This window comes from Hoplias malabaricus, chromosome 5, assembly GCF_029633855.1.
Source record: "Hoplias malabaricus isolate fHopMal1 chromosome 5, fHopMal1.hap1, whole genome shotgun sequence".
Classification (NCBI taxonomy): Eukaryota; Metazoa; Chordata; class Actinopteri; order Characiformes; family Erythrinidae; genus Hoplias; species Hoplias malabaricus.
In genome coordinates this window covers 42,582,057-42,603,699 of record NC_089804.1, presented here as the reverse complement: position 1 = coordinate 42,603,699, position 21,643 = coordinate 42,582,057, and the positions used below count along the sequence as shown (strand labels likewise).

Genomic DNA, 21,643 nt, shown 5'->3' with positions numbered 1-21,643 from the left:
CTTTATGTGATATTTGTATTAATCAGAGTTGCAGATGCTCTTATCCAGAGTGACACTACCATACTTCCATACATTTCGTGTGAGACAGGAAGGTGAATGTAAAATATTCTCGCCCAAAGCCTCTTGTTACTTTGAAAGGCATGGTGTATTTGCTCAGACAGGTACTGAACACCAAGTCTGTCACATGTATGAGGAATTTTCTCATCCCATTTCCATCCAATACCTTTTCCCCTACCACTCAGTCCTTCCAGGACAGAAAGGTGAAGGCTGGCATGATTCCTCAGTGACATGCGGAAGTGTCTGTGCTAAATTATGTCAGTGGGCCAGTTCTCTCCTTACACCAGGGAACAAACTTGCTTTGACGCAGTGAGAGCTTGCCCTGCCACATACTGGTGATTCTACTTAAAGACATTTTAGACTTGGTCTGTTAGCATTCTCCTCCAAGCGTGTTTAGCCCTCCCATGACACGATCTTCACCCTCTCAACTTAGTAGCACTGTATAATCAAGCTTCCCCATGATAGTGATGATAAGCAATTCATAGCCAACACTGTAAACCTCTCCAGCTTAATCCACGCCTCCACTACATTCCCATGCCCTAGAGAGTCGTCCCTTGACATGGAGACCACCCTGTGGAGAGGGTGGTGCTTAGTAAGACCGCAGATCAGAGCACGTCTGTCACCCAACCCTGGTGTTCCCTGTCAGCCGCATGTTTAAATTACCCCCCACCGGCATTCATATTACAGCCCGTATCTCATCAGTTAAGGGCTGGGTGAGGTGGGGTGGGATGGGAGTAGGTTGGCGGGGGGTGTGGGGGGGGCTGCAGTGTGGTCGTATTAATGCGGGTTCGCCACTGCACTGTACCTCCGCCGCACACACGGTACATAATGAGGCAAAGTCATCTTCCTGCGGATCCCCAGCGGGTATACCTGCGGAAGTACAAAGGCCCAGACGCTCTATTTTAGGAGCACCTCTTTTAATTTATTTCCTTGATTTGGTGATAATAATAATAATTGCACTGCAGGTGCTGCATTGAAATTAGCTGCCACTTCCCTAGACACAATCTCTGGGGCCATCACCTGCGAAAGTGGGGAAAGGGGAGAAAAGGAATTTTATATTTTATATATTATATATATAAACACACACACACACACACACACACACACACACACACACACACACACTCATAACATGCTTTAGCTCAGGCATTTCCCTCCATCTATCTCTGAGACAGAAAGGTCCTCACACCAGTTCCTCTTCTCAATTTTTGCTTGCTCCCCCCCCCCGACCCCCCCCCCCTCCACCACCAGCACCAGCTTATTCAAATCAGGCATTTGAAAACTAACCTTGTTTGAATTGTAATGCAGCGATGGCGGGTTTACAATTTACTGATACTGCTGCATAATAGGGTGCCGTGCGGGCCTGAATTTGAAATGAATTAGATTTTTTTTTTTTTTTTGCTTGTCTGTATTCTAATCACAGTGTTACATGATAGCTTACAAGTGTGTCTTTGAAACCGCCTCTAACTAAATAAATTTGATTTGGAAGGGTGTGTTTGGCAGATTGGCTTGTGCATATTTTCATGCGCGCGCCAGGTGCTGTCAAGGATAAAGTACCTAGTTTATTGCGCATAATAGCATGCAAGGATTCTAAAATCTATTCTATTAGACGGGCGGCAGCGGCGGGACAAAAGGCTCGCGGGCGCCTCGTTCCGGTGTTCCCCACGCCCAGTGCCACTTCGAGGTATTTGAGATCAATCAGTATGCTAAAGAGGAAATCGATGTGTGTATGCTGACACCAACTCATTCCTTTTTTTTTTTTTTTTGGCAGTTGAATAACAAAGTGAATTTTCCATATCTTGCTGAACATGCTTCACAGAACACTAGAACTCTGTACAGTCCGTGGAAATAATGTTACTCAAACAGCGTGCACGAATCAGCTACGACAAACACAACTTTTAAATGAACATCTACTTCCAAATTCAGGCTTGTTTCTGACTGCTCTGCTTCACGATACACCTTCCTAAAGGCATGAGGAAGTTGTGTAGCATCCTATACACTGTGCCTCATGCTATTTAGTTATTTATTACATGCGCAAGTTCTTATAAATTATGTCAAATTACTAGATACCAAAGGTGTAATAAAGCCTAGACCTGGTCCCCAGTTTTAGTCATTTCAAATGTTACACACACGCCAGTCACACAGTGACATACAGCAAAGACTTATAAACACAATGAAATGAAATTTAAATGATGGATTTGTCACATTATCATCACAAGGCTCTGTTTTCTCCTGCTTAATGGCTGCTAAGTTTGAAAGCTATTGCTAGTTGCTGCTAGATGTTAAATTAAATACTGTTATTTAGAGGGGACGTTAAAGCTAGTGCAGTGCTAACATTGTCAGTCAGTAAAGAAAGCTAGGTGTGCAGGCTACGTAAACAGATATTCTACAATGGTTTAGCAGTTTCTCAAAGTGCTGTTTCCCCAATTTTTGACACTCTCTCAAGATTTCTAGCAGGAATATGGCTTCCTTTACTGACTAACATTCTTAGCACTAGCTTTAATTTCCTCAGCATTTCAATATTTGAATTGACAGTTAGCATTTACAGTGTTAGCAGAAGGCTATGTAAACAAACTAGCCAACAACCATTTTTAAGTTTTTCAAGATGCTCTTTCCTGTTTTCTTTTTTACTTTTTTTTTTTTGTCTTTGTCTAACGTGCCTTTACAGTAAAACATTGCTTTTACTTTAGGTTATATTATTATTCTCTCTTTCACTGTGCATGCTTTTTGGACTCTGTAGCTTTTTTTGCAGGCTCCTTTTGCTTTGTTGTTTTAACCTCCAATAACTGCACTATTATAACACAAACCTGAAAGTTGTCATGTACACATGTAGCCTCAGGGTTTGTTTGTCATAAATTTGCTTGGATCTCTTTGGAATAGAGTAAATAAATAAAAAAAAACTACAGATAAATGTACTGCAATTAAACTGTAATTCTATACCAAGTGCCCCTGAATGCTAGCAAATACTTAATGGCCAGAGCTCTGCACATACAGGCTCAGATAGTCTTGTCTGTCATCACTGCTGCTTCTGCGCTCTCGCTCCAGCCTCTTGTTTCTCGGTCCAGCTGAGCTCTTAATTATTTGATGGGTTCATTATGGGCGGTAATTGGAGTGGTTCAGCGCAGGCGCCCGTGTCCTCGGAATTAGGGCAATAAAACACAGGAGAGAGCTCGGGGGTTAGAGAAAAAGCCTGCAGACCCCCTTACCCTTTACGCCAACCCTCAGCCTTTCTGCTGAACAGGGGACAAACAACCACTTTATAATGCAAATGATATTCACATGTATTAGCATAGGCCTTCTTTTGATTGCTGACCAATTAATGACCTGAAAGTAGTCACATGACATCTCACCTGGTTAATGCCCGTGTGACGGGTTCACTGATGCATGCTGGGTGCTCTTATCTTTATGGTTACCAAAGGATTTTTCGGAGAGTTCAATAGTTTACAGATGAATGATGAAACAATGCAATCTGTAATAACCTTGAAAGTAAAATATACCGTTTTGAAATGAATTGAAAGCCTGTTCTTGGGTTAATCACTTTAGGCTGATTAAGATTACCAATGAAGATCAACAGACACAAACGTTTTACTTTTGACCGAGTCCCTAAATAAATCTGTGTCATAAATATTCATGAGAGGCTTGCTTTCGTCTCCTTTCTCATCGTCAGTTTGGGATGTCAAACATTTTCCAGCGATCAAAGGAAGCCAACAAATACGTCCCCAAACAGCAAGTCTTTGTTGCTTTTGTTTTTGCTCCTGTCCCATAGTCCACACTGTAAACTTACCATCAACTTGAGAAAAGGGGGGGAAAATGGTGTGGAGGGGGGGGGGTATTAAAATGTATATATTAAAAAAAAAAAAAAAAAAAAAAAAAAAGAGAGAGAGAGAAATAGCGACAGGATTGGGACCAGAGCACTGTCGCTTTAAGATAAAATATTCTATCTTCTACATCATAATTATCTCCTTAAGGTAGAAATATTAGCATATCCTCCAATCTTATTATCTGAGAAATTGCCTCATTAAGTCGGCTGCCTCCCCTTGTGCCCACCTTGCGCGCCATTGTCCATATTTCATCAGTGAACCCATAGAGCTCCAGGCAGCGCTGATTGGCAAGAGGCATATGCCTCAGAACAGGTCTCTATGGGGAGACAGAAAAGGGCCGTAATGCCTGGGCCTGCTCCTTTTTCTCCAACTGCTAGAAGATCATCATTAATTTCCCTATGCTTCTGCTCCCTATGGTCAACCTGCAAACGACTGGCCCCGCTGCCCCCTCTCTCCTCGTCCTCATCCTGCGCCCCTCCACCCATCCGTCCGTCTTCTGTTCTGCCGTCCTTCATGTCTGACGGAAGTCGTTCCCCTGCAAACGAGGGTCGCTTCCCCCAGGGGCAAAATGAAACCCCCCCACTACACCCCACCCTCCATCTGTGAGAATCTACAGCAGATGTAATCACAGATTTGCCTGCAACCATTTGATGGCGCATTCGTATAAGTGCATACTGTGAAGTTGGATATATGTCTTTTAACTACGGACGTGTCGATATGATTCTGGGTGAATAGCAATGAGCGGTGATGAATTGCGAGGCCAATATCAATACTTTAAACCATTTTTCAAACAGTTTCACATTATAATCAATATGTGAAGAGACTTGAGCCTACAAGAGGTTAGATCTCATTAATAAATTATAACCGTTCCTTAGTTTTGCATAATAACATACTGCAAAAGACAGTAATTCATTTCTGAAAAGATCAGAGATACAATGACTCTGAAGAGATTAGTCATTAGATAAAACTAAAGGAAGCCAAATTCAAAGGACAGTGAAGTCACAAAACAGGAGCGCTTCCAAAGCTGGAGGTCAGCAGATGATTAAAAGCTATTTAGGAGCAAAAATAGGAGCATGCCGGGTTTAACAGAGCAAAACTGTCACCATCTGATCATTTTCTGCTGTCAGTCAAAGATCAAAGTACTGCTCAAGTTCTACTTTTGCTTCAGATCTGAAAAAAAGGGGTTTCTTTTCACCCCTTTACTGTAGGAGGACAAAAATCTGGGTGTGAAAGGATGTGTAACTGTCAAGAAAAGGAAATAATAAATAAGCGACTGCCTTTCACAGAATGCTATACCACTCCAGAGTCCAGATCTCAACATCGCTGAACGCGTTCAGGGATCACGTGGATCATGAGACAGAACGAAACCAAGTCTCTTGCGTGAACTTCGGAGGGATGGAAGACCCGCTGCAAATTCTTCTGAAAAAAGGAATGGAAGCTGTGCCAAACTGAAAGAGCGGAGTATTAAATCACCACTGTCCAATCAAAAACATGCATCATCATTAGTAGAACTCAGAAGCTGTCCTTCACATCATGTGAACATTCCATGACGAACCGACCAATGGAAATGCTCCAAAATTACTTTGAAGTAAATATTTAGCAGTGAAATTTAAGCAGATTTTTTCCTTTTACTGTAAAGTTGCTATTTTGCTATTTTTTAAAGCTGATATTTATTTTTTTTTGTTGAGGCTTCTATAAATTGATTTTGAATGATATAAGACTAACATGCCTCCTGCATTTTCCCTAATTACTGAGAAATGAGTAACTAATATTGTGAGCAAATTAAATGAATATATGATAACACTTTTTTTTACAAACGCTATTTGTTTTACATTACATATAAAACATAAATACACTTTATAGGCAAGCTTTCCTGTAGAGTGACTATAACAGAGACAGTATATCAGTGAGAGCACATGTGAACGTGCTGCTGAGATTAACCCTAATTCCAATTTTGTACTAATACTAATTATAATAGTAATATATAATATAATAGTAATTATGATAATACAATTGTTCTACTGGTGGATGGATGATAAAATCACTCATATCACAAACCCCTACATTTAACCAGGTACAAAGGTCTTTGTTTAAATGATAAAGATATATATTGGATAACGATGGGCTCTTTTTTTTTTTCTTTAAAGCAATCATTGTTGAGCAGTAGGGGTCCGACTGCATTTTAAACCCTCAGTTCCAGTACCACATACATTTGCCACAATAATCTAAATGATTACCACCACAAATTACTTTTTACTGCCATTAGATATTAATGAGATGCCCTTGACTATCCCTAACGGCTTAATCGTCAAAAAAGAAAAAAAAATTAATCCATGAAATGAAATCTGACATCCATGAATCCGTAATGAAATCATCACTTTTAATCCTGGCCAATGGCCTTTCTAATCTTACAGCTTTTTTGTAAATGTTACACAGAATGGTGGAAGGGTCCAGAGTGTGTGTGTGTGTGTGTGTGTGTGTGTGAGTGTGTGAGAGAGAGAGAGAGACTTTATTCAATAGAAAGAGCAAGTTTTAGCACCACAAGACACACATTTCTGTCCTCCATTCACTCCGGTTCTTTACAAGAAAAGATGAGATCTAACTGCGGCCTGCACCAATAACAGGATCCCCTCGTACGGCCAAGTGGCTTTGTAATTCAGACGTTAATTGAATCTATTGCTCGGCTAAATGATTTCGGTGCTCTGTTTTAAATGGTTGGCCTCCAGCATGGCTGCGAGCTATAATGTTCTGCTCCAGAGCGCCTTGGTAAAAGAGTACTCGTTTGCCTCTAGATTGATTAACATAATGATAATTCAGTGTTCTTTCATAATGGAAATTTCCCCTCATTTACGCATTGTTTCATCAATGTTTAAAAAAAAGAGGAATGATCTGCTTTTACATAATATTCCATTTCACAGGTGTGTGAACTCCAATCTAGTGTCTCCTCTCTGAGAAACATATGGAAAGCCTTTCCACCAAAATGAACTTAAATGCTTTGAATGGCCTTAGAAATGAACAGCAGGCTTTGCACATTTGCAAATAGCCAGAAGCTATGAGTGGCCACACAAATACCCGTAAAATACTCGTGTATTACTCCCAGGCCTGTACCAGCAGAGGCTCCAGTATGAATGAATGTAGAGGTTCTATTAAAACAAGCCTATTTATTTAGTTATAGCTAAATAACTTGGCATACAGCAAGCTCAACATACAACATACAGCACAACTGCATCTCAATAAACCGTACGTACACAACTTCAGAAAGATCTGTATCATAGTTATTGTAGCACAAGCTTCCTTTCCATAAACAACTCTCCTTCACCTCTGAGAAACCTCTGAAGGAGGTTCTGTTATCTCCATTTGTTTTTTGGGGGGATGTTTGAACCCTGCTGTGTGTGTTTATTTGGCGGCCTTGCCAACGATAATCATTGCAATATGCGAAGTATGATGTGTACGGCTAGTTAGCATTAGCATCACTAGCATGTGTACACATGAAAAATGTTTACTCACAGCACTGAGAAAAATGCCGAAAGACTTTCCTATGAAGAACAAAGATGCTTCTAGTGAGTTGTTAAATGATCCACGTGGCTGTTTGTGCGCAAAGACAAACACATTTAAAAAAGTATAATATTTAAACTGTAAATTGTGAAGAAGAATGCGTGTTGATCTGAGTGCACAGGTCACTTCATAGCTACGTTACTGATATAAAAATGAGAGATAAGGACCTTCCCAACCAGCTACTTTTGTGTTTAGGTAGAAGTTATAGAACCAAAATAAATAAATAAATAAATACCACAAGTAAACTGGCATTATTAATGAGTAGGCACACAAACAGCCAGAAATAATCTTCAAAGTGTGGGTGGTAGAGAAGCTTGAAGCCACCGCGAGAGGCTTGTGTTTACTGTAATTAAAGCATAAAAACGCCACAGGTCACAATTAACCGCAAGCGGCACGCTGTTTGTTTAGCGTAAATTAGAGTGGTTGCAGTATTCACTGACAGCATCTTCATTTTGCCTGTGCTGTGGATGCACGTGTGTGTGTGTGTGTGTGTGTGAGAGAGAGAGAGTGTGGGAAGCCTGCGTGGGGCAGGTTGGTCGAGTCCTGATATGCTTAACAGCCAATTTACAAAGGTCAGGTCCTATGGATCAAACCGTTCAGTAAATTGCACCTTCAAACTCATAAATGAGAAACAATCATCTCGCTAAAGGTCACAGAGACAGCGCAGCGGATTATAATAATAAAGCAAGCCGCCTTGCTCCTCCACTAATTTACTCTCAAGAAAGCAGCCGAAGCGGTGGCTAAAGAATCTCCTGCTCTGTGTCTCTATCCCCAGCTCGGCCTCCGTATTCTAATCAGAAAAAAAACCGAAAAGGTGATCATTTGGACAGTGTAAACACTGCATATTGCCATCTGCCACACAGTGGAACAACGCGATCCTGAAGTTGAGGTTTCAGTGAATATTGCTGCGTAGTCAGTCAACTACAAAAGTTAAGTCAAAGTGAGTGAATGTAAAAAATAATTATGAATAATAATAAAATACAACACATTGTTTAAGGGTTTCAATACAGCTTTCATAATCTCTGGGATCCACATTTGATGGAACAGTGGAAACTATAACGTAATCACAGACGTCATATGGGAATACAGTATAACATCTAGGTGTAGCATTACCTTAGCTCAGGCCACACACTATTCTTTCTGTTGTTGTTCAATACATTAAATTGAAATTTTCCACATCAAATTAAGCGAGCACCTCACAAATCAATATAACAACAAGTGGTGGCCGTTACTTCTGCGTGGGCCACATTTTACACTTTATTATATTGTTCTGAACGATACGCCAAGCCAAATTATAACGTGTAGATCACTGTAGAGGATGTAGGGCTCTGTAAAAGACACTGAGGACTGAGTTTAAATGATCAATCACAGTGAAAGCCTTTTGTTTTTTTACAGAGTTTTCGATTCGACACACAGCTGATCACTTCACACACACTAATAAAACTGGCCCAGATTTGTTTGTAATAAAACTGGTTATATAAGTGTGGCTTACAGATGTTATAAACATTTCTTTTCTCCTCCTATAAAGAGTTTACAGCAGCAATAATATGTTCAACTGTTTTTATTTGGACTCTGATATTGCTACAAATATGAACGGATCTATTGAGACTTTACAGAGGAATCCCTGGAGGTTCAGTTTAGTTCACACAATAAATAACGTTTTAATATTAAAACCACAGTCGTATAATGAGAAATATAAGGCATGCATTCAGTTGGTGGTCAGTGAGATCACCTTAGATCTTGCACCACTCGTTCCCTCTTCTAATCGTCATAGCCTCGGTGACCGTGTTCTCTCCGGAGTCGTTTCCCATCTGTACAGATCCAACAGTCAAACTCTGTTCTCCTGAAAACACACCACTTTTCCCTTAGATTCCCTCTCAGAACCATAAATGACTGTTTTTAAGTGTTCTTGGTCTTTTATAATCCCTGTATTAACTGTATGATGTACGTGTATTTGGGCTCCTGGAGAGTACTTTATAAATATATTATCCTTATTATTTATTATTATTAAAATTAAGGTCATTTTAATAAAAAGATATTTACAGTTAGTTGTTCTTTTACATTATACTTTGAGAAAGTCAGAATTGCGACACGTAACGATAGGAAAGAAATGTATTTTATTAATTAAAGGCTTTGCCCTAAAACCTTAATTAATTCATGTTCTGTAGCACATTTACTCACATATGGAATGATCTTTACGTGTAAAACACACAAGTAGATTCACTGCTTAATTGGAAAAGTAAATCAAATTGTTATATTCACATATTAGTGACTGTGGTTCTGATATTTAAACATTTTACATTTGTTTTTAACTGTTTAATTAAATAGAAATTACTGATGGAACTACCCTTTCACTCCAAAGAATATATCCATTTTCATTTTGGGGAAAACCTGTGTGCTTTCAGAATTAAAACACTGAAGAAAAATGTATTACAAACATATGTCGCTCCACAAAAAAAAAAAAAAAGTCCAGTGCTATCCGTAAGCCAGCCACGTCGTCTGCGAGAAGAGTCCGATTGGGTCTGACACATCATCAGCCAGTGTCCATAAAGACTGGCCGTGATATGACCTCAGCTGATCTGCTACTCTGGACCTGATCCAAGGCACACACGCTTTTTAATGGCTTTCACAGCACTGCTGATCTGAGGTCAGGATTTTCGCATCCAGACCATCCGTGTCGTCATGAGCCTTGTTCTGAAAGCTGATCCTGGAAGACTGGTGTTGGCCTTTGGTTTTTTTGCCGTTACATCGCACACATCCTGCCTGCCATTCCCAGCCTGGCGGAGTGCGAAAAGTGGGAAAGAAATGGGGACACACTGCCAACCTAATTAAGCCCTCGGAAGGATCTATATGTCCAGGGTTATCCAATTACAGCCTCATCCATATGAGTGTGTTAAGAGGAGTCCTCTAGGGAGAGCTTGGTAGGAGGCCAGCCAACACTCTGACAAGCTATGGACAGGGACCGGAGTACAGAGCAACTAAGCAGACACTCGACTCTAACTACGAATCAGAAATATTCTTTTGTGTTAGCGCTAAAGAACTAAATCGCCCGCAGTGGAAAAAGAAGAAACATTCTGTTGACAAAAGAAAGGCGTTCAGTTCTTCACATCCTCACAATGAAGCCACTAGAAAGGCGGAGTCAGAGAAGCGTTTGTCAGCATGTCGTCATTGTTGGTGGTCTTATTAAAATAATGGTTTCTGATCCTGAAGGTTCTAGGAAAAACCTTTAATTGGTATAGACTCTTTTTGTCATGGGAAGAGTTCTTTAACCTGCACATCTCTTTTACAACAAGGACTCTTAGAGGAGCCATCTTTAAGAATTCAAAAACGCCTCTTCTCAAAAAATTTGACACCGAGCAAATTCAAAGAATGCCCTTCGTATGAAAAATCTTTATACGCAGTAAATTTACAAAATATACAAAAGTGTTAAGTTAACACTATAACAGCGTTGATTAAACACTGGTGAATTTACTGTGTGGCCTTCTCATTGGACCCTAGGCTCATGAGCATCCCGTTTCCTTTGTGTCCACAGTGTACGCACCTGTAATACTCCTGTTACCCTTAATGCTTCTTCCTCAACTATTTCAACCTCCAGAAAAAAAATTTGAATAAAAATCGTTAAGTAAGTTTGTGTGTCAGGTATTTTTTACGTATCTTTGTTGCTTACTGAAATACACTTTAAATAAAATAGACTACCACATTCTAAAACAGAGGAAAGTCTTATAAAGTTATAATGACTTCACTATTACACACAACGTCTAAAACAAACGTGTGTAAAATGTTGATATTTCTGGGTCAAACTGATGTCGGGTAAATGTTTATAGGACATTCATAATATAATCTCAATAATGTGTTAATTAAATTATAAAAAGTAATTAAATATGAGGGGGAACAATGATGATACCTGGAGTCATTAATTATAGTTGGTGTCTATACAGTATAAGGTAAATATATCATTCCTATGACTACGGCTTTGACTGGAATCTTTGCTCTGTTTCGCCTCAACAGTCAACACATGGCCTAAACGTTTTGGCCTGGACTGCCCTCATTAAACTCTACATTCTCTGAGATCAGCTTTAAGGTAGTGGCTTGACTGGAGGCTGCTGGGTAAAAGGAAAATCAGAGACTCTCCTGAGGTTCTTGAGCGGAACATTATCGTAAGAAAAGCCAGGGATAGAGTGTTAACTGATGACAGGTTAGAACATGTTAGCATTACTGAACTCACTCAAGCCCTGGTTTTAGCAACATTCATATTCTTCACTGTGTGAGCTTGTTCTATTGTGTTTATTATTATTATTATTATTATTATTATTATTATTATGTATTTTTCCCATATGCCCACATGACTCAGTGTATCCCTTCTCTGCTTGTCTCTTACCTGTCAACTGGGGAAGAAATATCCAATTGCTCTGTCTATCTCAGCGCCCCTGGAAGCTATTTGTACAAATGTCGGAGCAGAAAAGAAACTATTGCTTAGAGTGTGCAATCATCAGGGGGGTGACATGCAGACAATAGGGTGGGCCAGGGGGGTAATTGCAGCCCATTGGGGTGTCAGTCTGCCCGGAGGAGGCATGTTCTCTCGCCCCAGGTGTCCTACAGCACTCCAAGAGGCTGAAAGTAGAGACTATACCGTAACAATTGCCATCATCATCATCATCATCAAGGGTGCGAAAGTTTGGGCACTCCTGATGAAATGACACTTTTGATGAAGTCAAATTAATTACACGTTCTCCACAGAACACACTCTGTGTATTTCAACAGAGTTTAAATCCGTGGCATTTGCAAATTCATAGAATTTTATTTTCACAATAGTTTAGAATTTTTTATTTCTAAGCAAAACTTAAGCTATTTTCAGAAATTTTTGTAAAAAAAAAAAGTCATAGAACAGGCATTAAATTAGTTCCCTATTTTTTCCCCCCACCACACACTGAAAATGTCATTTGACCACAGGTATTCTGAGTAACACAGGTGTATAACACTACACAGACATTAGGGGGCAGTATTGAGTTACACTAGACCCAGCTTTAAGATTCTACACTTGTATTTTGAGGATCTCTCTCTCTCTTTCTCTCTCTCTCTCAGCTGGCAGGGGTCCAGATGGCCAGTGTGGCCGGATTAATTACACTTTTTCAATTAATGCTCTAATGACGAGCTGTTGTGTGTTCTGCTGATAAGCACGTACAATCTGTGTGCGGAGAAAGGCCGATGGGGGATAGATAGCAAGTCACTGATGAAATATTGTCGCACGCCCGCCCAAGACAAGAACAGCCACATGGTCGCACATTTGTAATCAAAGACTCGGAAGGCAAGAGAGGGCCGGGTGGTCGTTGATTCATGTGATTAGTGCCCACAAACAAACAGTCCATTCCCATTGGCCTGATTCGATTAACTTTGAATCGCTGGCCAATGAACTGTCACTCGTTCGGAGTGACAGTGCTGTGATCCTGTTATCGCCATGGTAATGAGAAGAGGTCAGTTGACCTGTCATTCACGTAATAGGTGACGATGGTCTCTCTCTCACCTCCAGGTCTCAAGGGCCATTAGTTTGCCGCAGTAATACATTCACCATTTATATCCTTTACCTTCCCACGGACATTGCTGATGCACAGGCCGTTAATGTCAGAACGCATTACGCTTAGCAAACAATCAACCGTTTATTAAACAGCAAGCCTAATTCCAATATGCAAATGAACACCTGATTTTAATACCGATACAGAAGACAACAATTCATAACGTGTCAAAAAAACTAGAAGTCAATATATAAACTGTAAGAAATGATTCAATGAGATGTGTCTCTAAGGAGAAAAAATAATAAACAAAATAATTTAAAAAATAAACGAATACAATTTCTCTCGTAGATAGAAAACTAGGCTAAATGCTAAATTTATAAATACATTTTTCTAACAAAACCTTACCTCAGAAATAAACAATTAAACTCTAGAAATATGTCATGAATATATTAGAAAATTGCTGCATAAAAAGGTATTAGAATCAAACTCTTATTCCAACGTAGGAATGAACACAATCACACAATCATTTTTAACAATAACACACACACACACACACACTAGGATCTTCTAACTAAATTAAGTCTTACAATCACAGAAATATGTCGAGAAAACAGGTAGAAATCACTGCACAAATTGCAATATTAGGATCAGACTCTCGGCTATGGACAGAAGGGAGGGGAAAAAAAATCTGTTTTTAATTTCAGAGGCACTTAACACGATACTTATTCTCACTTGAGCTAATCAGAGACGTCCATTTCATTACACATACTTTTAAAGATAATAAGAATTAAAAGTGTGTTAAATTAAAATACGCTCTTCGTCCGTGTGCTGTACAACATCCTCGAAAAGTAGGGGATAAAATATTGAGACTCAGGGCTAGGATTCTGTATGTTAGTGCATATGAGAGAGAGAGAGAGAGAGAGAGAGAGAAAGAGAGAGAAAAAAAAGCTGGTCTGAATTCAGCTCTCCATTAAAGTGTTAAAAAATTTAAATAAAAAAATAAAAAAACCTCAACGCACTTTTTAATTAAAAAGGATCCTAATAATCCACATCACATTATATGGCGCAGATTCATCGGTCAATTTAATAACACGGAGCCTTTTGGATCTTAATATCTTTGGAAACAGGTTTCCTTCATAACTGAGGGGCTTTGTTAATTACACACCGGGCCTAATGATTCTGAATATTCAGTGGCTCTCCGTGTTTTGATAAATGGGCTTCCACTAAGATTTATTCCTAATTATCTCATTTGTCTTTCTCCATTACTTTTTATAGCTTAAATTTATGAAGTCATTAAGACGCTAGTGGCCCTGATAATGATTAGGAGAAGGAATTGTATGAAAGTGAATTATACGAAAATGATTATGGCTAAAGGAGTCTTTAAAATGGAGGCCGGCGAGAGGAAGTTGTGCGGGGCTTTGTTTAAAGGTGCAGGGCGCTGCTCAATCCCGGTGATTAAAACGTCTTTGTCACCTCTCTCTCTATCTCTCTCTCTTTCTCTCCGTCCTCTCCTCTGTTCCTCCTCTCTCAGATTCATCTCCTAATGTCTGCTCGTGCTGACGGCGGCAATATTATTCTCTCTGGGACCAAAGACGTCATCGCTGTCCTCAGGAAAAAAGAAAGAGAAAAGGACTAGCCTATATTTAAAGGAGTTTTTTTTTAATGCCAGCACGTTTGTATAATCCCAGCTCCATCTTTGAAGACAAAATGAAACACATAAATACAGACCATTACATCTGCATTTGGGCTTCTTTTATTATTATTACATTTTTACTGGCTTCAAGCTTCTCAGACCCACAAGCAGACGTTCACTTTATTACTCTCTCTCTCTATCCCTCTCTCTCTCTCCCCCACACCCACCATGTCACATAATTACACAATATGCCATGCCTCACCATCTCTTGTTTCAAAGCCGTGTTATTTTACATGTGTTATGGTCAACATCTGGACTGTAAGCATTAGTAAAGCCATGAGTTTTGGTTTTCTGAAGGTCCATGTCACCATTTTATTGTTCATTTTATCAGTGTAGTATTGTCTATACGTTTGTGACGTATTCCACAGTAATATCCCTTTGATATAGTGTTATAGTGTGCACATAGTTTAGCTTTTTTATTATTATTTAGTATATAATTTAATTTACTCTCTCTGTGCATATACCTTCAGTTTAATCTACCTTCAGGTTTTTCCTGGATCTCCACCCACCTCTCCCTTATCTGCCTTATTTACTGTGTAGTGCACTATTTTGGGGGTCTGCCATTTCATGGTCCTGTCTGCACCATTTTAATTGCACTCAAAAAAAAAAAAACAACACACCCCACAATGCACCATGATAATCAGTGTAAAATGATGTACTCTAATGCACACCCATAAAACACTGCATTGTTTGCTTTAAGGAGGCTACAGAGAGCAGGAGGCGACCTCATGACAGGCCTGTGACAAATGTTAGTAGCAGAGTCAGAGAATAATTCTACTAGTAAAATTATTTTTACTCAGCCTTTAGTTGACTGATGAAATTATGTTTTTTTCTTAGTGTTACAGGTGAATATAGTAACGCAGGGAACAGTGAGTAAAGGGCCATTTCAAACATCATTTGGGTTAACCTCCACATGTCCTTGTGAAATAATCATGGGGCAGTTACAAAAAAACACCCTCCAGATTAGCCTAAAGTTAGGCTAGCAAGCATTAGCATCCTCTTTTGGGCGCTTTGTTTTGACATCAATAATATGAGCACCTATAGGGTTAAAGTCCTCACGAGTGCTCGGACAAGTTCAAGGACAAGTGTGGGTAATAAACAAATGCATTCATATCGACACATTTTTATCGTCATTTCCACGGTTTTGGGTCAGACAGCTGTAAACAAACGTGTCTATTCTGGTTGGCCCTGCATCGCAAAGAATTTGTTAAAAGTTGAATAAATAAATGACATTTATTATTGTTATTAAAGTGATTAATCATCCTCCAGATCTACTCTTGCTCCCGCATCGTTTTCATCCTTTAAAAATGAAGCGTGAAAAGTAACAATGTGAAGTGCTTTAACAGTTTCCAAGGTTTGTTTAATGGAGACATTGTTTTGAGATTCCTCCTTTTATTTGCATCGTACTTCCAGCGTTTGTCAAGGTCCGCAGAGCTCCATTTCAACTAAAGACTAATTTGCGTTTTTTGATTTGTGCCAGTATCTGTTTTTGGGCCAAAAGCTCATGTGGAAGGAACATGTCAATTTAAAAGCCACAGCAAGGTCACAAACCAGAGCACACTACTCCTGCACTAGCTTCATTTCATTGGCTCCCAGTGGTTTTCAGGATTCATTTTAAAATATTGCTTTAAGCTGGTGGTCCCCAAATCGAGGCTGAGGCAGAAAGGCGATAGATAGTTTGTTGCGGTCGCCACAAAACTTTAAAAATGAGGTTCCATTAGAGATTTCAATGTCTCCTACTCTGTGCAGTTTTAAACACAGGCTTAAAAGCCATAATTATTTTATATTATTAGCTTTTATTAGCCTTTTTATTCATTTTAATTAACCTTTTTTATTACATAACTTACATTATTTTTGTGTTACTTGTATCGTTAGGTGGTTTTCAATTTGTACAGCACTTTGGTCAACTGTTGTTGTTTTTAAATGTGATTTATACATAAACTGACTGACATTGACAGTTATAAACATATTTGGCAGCAGAAATAAAGGGTTAAATGATCATGAATCTACAGGATGCAAGAAGTGGTAGGACATAAAAAGCCTTTGCACTTTGAACTGCAGATCTAGCACTTTGAGATTTGTGTGTGTGTGTGTGTGTGTGTGTGTGCACGTGCAACAGTTGGACTGAGGTAGAGGCCAATGACATGATTCCTTGTCCGCCGAGAGACTCTCCAGATGGGAGACAAACTCATCCGTCGTGTCTCTTTTCCCTCTCTCCCTCCCTCTCCCTCTCTCCACAGAGAAAGACAGATCTGAAGAGGCTGTGTAAGCCCCCTGGTTAATTAATTATTTAATTATCTAATCAAGGCAGGATGAAGAGCATCTCCTTACACTAGTGTTAATTATGAAACAGCTGGGGCAGCGTGCTGGAGGAATACTGAAACAGGGCTTGGCAGACATTCATTTCTCTTCACAAGCAAGTACGGCAGGTTGGCCAGTAGGCGGCGCAGTGCCACTGCTCTAGTGCTTGTGGAGAGAAGCGAGCGCGTCTCTGTCTGTGCTCTGGTGTGCACTGGCATTATCTGGAATGCATTGATGTCATCAATGAAGTGTCCTTGATCCGATGCAAACACAGGACAGATCCGTTAGTGACTCACCAGTGAAAACCACCTCAAAATCTCATTCACTAAAACATCAATGGAAAATTTACTCATTTTGTTTAATATTTATTTATTTTGGGGGTGGGGGTGGGTGCTCCTGTATAGCTCCGTCACACTGGAATTAACCATTTTACAGTAAATTAAGCACGTCTTTACTTATTTTTAGTTTTCCAACGTTGCTTTTACAAAAATGGCAAAATAAAGCTCAGAAAAACACATGTTACATTAAATTCCCAAAGTGATACCTAGCTATTCCCAACTGTTACAGGCGCTGTTTCAGTGAACACTTGGCTATTTGTAAAATCTCAAACTCTTACAGATGGAGTCTAGATTAAGACTGATATCTCAAACATTTATAAACACTTCTTCATTAACTGTTACCTTCTTTTAACACAATAAACATTCTATATGTGCCTCTGATGTTAAGAGTTAGCACACTATAACGTCTCAGATGATTAAAGATGGCTGCCTGCTAACGGTCAGTTTGTAAAGTGAACTACTAAAATGTTTAAAAATATACAGAGCTAGAGGCGTTATTTCTCTGACAATTTTCACAATAAACAGGTCACAACCGAGGGGTTCATGATTGGGCAGAAAAGGAGCAGGCTCCATCTTTCACACCACTTTGTGCCAAACACTATAATAAAATTGTCAAAATACTATTGTAGCGATCATAGCATGGTGAAAAGATTCAGGGAACTTGGGGAAATGTTTATCCCACGTGAGACAAGGCTAGAAACCAGTATTGAATGTGTGTGACCTTTGAACCCTCAGATGGCACTGCATGAGAACTGCACTGTTATCTCGTGTCCTGAGAGGAATTCTGTAAAACTATTTTGCAACAATATCAGTCGTAAAAACACTATGCAAATAAAAGTTAACTGATTGATGGGACACTTTCATGCTACTGTGATAAATATAGCGACCGTATATAAGTTGACTGTTCATCAATTATGTGCAAAATCTCTGGGACAAGCTCATCTCGGAGCAGCCGTCCCCGGGGAGCAGTTGTGGGTTCGGTGCCTTGCTCAAGGGCACCTCAGCTGTGGACTGAGGGAGGAGGACAGTGCTGTTCCTTCACTTCCACCGCCCCCTATTTTTCTGCCAGTCATTGGAATCGAACCAGCGGCCTTTTAGCTAAGCCCTGTAACCAATAGGACATGGATCCTCATTAACTATTAATTTACTATTAATATCCTCAGTTTCCAATCAATAAAAAAAAGTTACCTTAAAAAGAAGGGGGGGTCTAACACTTTTCCTGGAACGTGTTGAAGGCATTGATATAAAATCTACTTAGATTTACAAAATACAACAAATTTGGCCAATGAAAGCACTGCAAATATTTTCTACCTGCTCTTTTCAGTTTAATAAAGTTCCTTTTATTAAAGAGAATTAACAGGAAAAGGGTTTTGTATAAAACATCACACGCTTATCGTAGCCTTCCATTTTTCCGTTAGCCGTCGCTAGCTTCTCTAAATATTAATTATACATTTTCTCTCAACATTTGCATACGCCTCCTAGTGATCAATTAGCAAGCAACACCATGTTAGATCTCTCCAGTGTTGATATTTAGCTGCCATTAACATCAGAAACTGTTAGACAGGCTTTCTCCTTAAACAGAGTCTGGAATTTCAAGCCGTTGATATTAGCTAGTAATTAAATCCCCAAATTTAGATGTTTCTCTGTTAACTATTTGCTAGCAAAACATCACACACACTTTTAGCTGGATTCTCTGACCGCTATCATCTAGTGATACTATTTCAGACACTTTTAGGTGTATTTGATGTTAACAGTTAGCTACTAATACCTCTAACTCTTATAGACGCCTTCTCTGTTAAGTATTAGCAAGCAGTGACAGCTCAGACTCTTGAAGGATCCATTAACTGTCAGCTAGCAAACACATCCGTGTTTCTAATGTCTACAAGTTCATCAAGTTCATTCCAGCGCAAGGGTCCTGGGCACTGAGACACGCACTGTAATGACCTTCAGGACTTGGGGAAGCTACAAAAAAATGTGTCTGTTCATTGTGGTTATGCTCATGCTATTAGGCAAATTGCATATGGCCTGCCTTAACAAGTACCCTACATCTTACCACTGTGCTTTTCTCATTCACGGTCATGTGACCGACCATGTGCACTTGTGCGGTTAATTCCTCCCAGTGTCCCTCTTCCCTGGCGTCATAGGAGAAAGAGCCCTCTCCTTCATGTCACCAATTAAAGAGGGTGCGAGAGAAAGGAGAAAAAAATAGCCTATCACAGTGGTCACAATCATGATGAGGACCACCTTGAGCTCCACCTCACAGGGTCTGGAGCACGGGAATGGCCTCTAATTGCAATCATTCAGACGGGGCTCTGTGTGTGCTCTGATTCTCTCGCTGATATTTAAAGGGCAAAGACTGCTAAGAAAAACTGCAGGGCGTTTGGCTGACTTTATGGAAGGCAAGGCTTGGGCCATTGGTTTAGTCTTGGTCTTAGTCTTAGTGTAGTGTGTTGTCAGCGTTTGTTTGAACGGTGATTAGAATCTGTTCTCTGTCCAGTACGATTTCTTATTAGCGTTAGCGTAACACATTTTCTGAGCTGGGAACCGAGCCCGAGTCGGCTGTGTATTGGGTAGCGGTGTTATCCTCTGTGCTTTACCTATAATAGTTTATCACTCCTTTTGTGAGGTTACCTCTGCTCTAGCAGATCTGATCTCATAAAGACCTTGGTAATTAGCTGAAACACTGAATTATGTAAAACAAAATGAGAGCAATGGAGGCTGATTGTGAACAGCTAATTAGAGATTCACTGAACACACAGACTCTGTACCACACCGAGCAGAATCTTCAGAAAGGGTTTTGATGGTATTTGACTATAACTAGCCCTTTTACTTTTTTCTGACAAAACCTTTTTTTTTTTTTAAACATATTTTCCTGGGCATTGCTTTATGCTAAAAATGCCATTGTTATGAAAAAACTTTGCACATTTGGGTATATTTTATATTTTATGAGCACTTGACTGATACAAAATTACATGTTAAAAAATAAAGGACAAATAAAGGAGACATGGGATAACGGTAAAGTAATGATTCCATTATAAATGTTTGCTAGTAGTAATTCCCATGGTATAAATGTATGTGTGGCTCACATATTCTGTGACAGAATATTTAAAACAAACAGACTATTCTATGTTTTAGAATAAATTATGAATATGAAATATATATCAATATATTAAGGAGTATAGAAATTAATTCGCACATTACAACATAAAAGTCATGCTAGCAGTTGTGTTAATCACTCCCAGTTTACAGAAATCCTTCTGATAAACAGAATGAGCTGTTTATTTTTATTTGTTTATTTATTTTATTTCTCCGTTTTGATCCATTATTATTGGGTGTGTTAATGGCAAGAGTAATAACGGTTTTGCGTATGATATACTGATAATCACTGTGTCACAGCTGTCTCCATATTGAACACATTAGCATCCGACTACGGTCTGATGACAAAATTTTACACAAAGTTAGTGTATAAACCTTCCCCTCAAGAATGCAGTGACCAAATGGTTTTCTAAACCTCTTCAACCAATATTTCTTTTGAAATCGAGGACATTAGTAGGGTGTTTGTCCCCTGATCTCATCACAGGAAGTGAATATAAATACAAGTTATAAACACAATCTAAAAGTAAGTAAAGCCAACTCTCAAACATTACAGAGAGCATTCACTCAAATGCAAATTAAAGCCTCATACAAACGTGTAGTAACGGGTTCTTTTGTCGGCTGAGAGTAGAACAGCAGCTGCACCTCCCTGAATATGAAAAAAAAGCAGCTATCACTCTGTATTCTTTTCTTTTCTTGGGATGATATTGTGATGGTGCCATGAGCAAAGTAGTTTCTCTCAGTGAAAGAGAGACTATTGCTGTTGTTTATTACAGTTACTGATGAGAATGAATGATGGTATCAAGCATTTCATCTGCCCTCATCCTTTTGGGTACGTCCAGCTGGAGGCTGGAATGGAAGAGGAGTAAGGCTTCAGTGCTCAACGACAGAGGAATGACACTCGATGGGATGAAAGCACTGCACACCAGGGCCGGAGACAGCTAGCGTTAGCCACAACACAGCGGTGGAAAGCAGTGTTCTAGCAGTGATGATGATGCCACTCAAGTTTCAGCTTCACCCCCTACAACAGCAGTAATGCTTAAGAGAACAAAGTGTTCGTAGGCCCGGCTCACCACTGTTTTTTAAATGCTTATCCCATCTGTGTTTCTGTTCCACCACCAGGGAAACTGGGGCCTGGACCTTTACTGGAGGACGGTCATCAGCTGTGTTTATCCCCCGACTATCTGATTAGCACTTAACGCTTAGCACCATTAGCGCCTCCTTTAGGCGATCGCCTCCTATGACCATCTTTGATGGTATGCTGCTACCACTTAT

General features: G+C 39.6%; 1 long non-coding RNA gene across 3 annotated transcripts in view; it reads right to left on the bottom strand.

Moving 5' to 3' along the window:
* The window catches only part of LOC136697778 (uncharacterized), an 85,144-nt gene that overhangs the window by 56,391 nt on the left and 7,110 nt on the right, over positions 1-21,643 (bottom strand). The window contains exon 2 of one of the 3 annotated variants that reach the window (XR_010802749.1): positions 9,166-9,276. The exons of the other annotated variants lie outside the window; for them this stretch is intronic. This is a non-coding gene — a long non-coding RNA (uncharacterized lncRNA). The remainder of the gene's footprint in view (positions 1-9,165; positions 9,277-21,643) is intronic. 3 annotated transcript variants of the gene reach the window in all.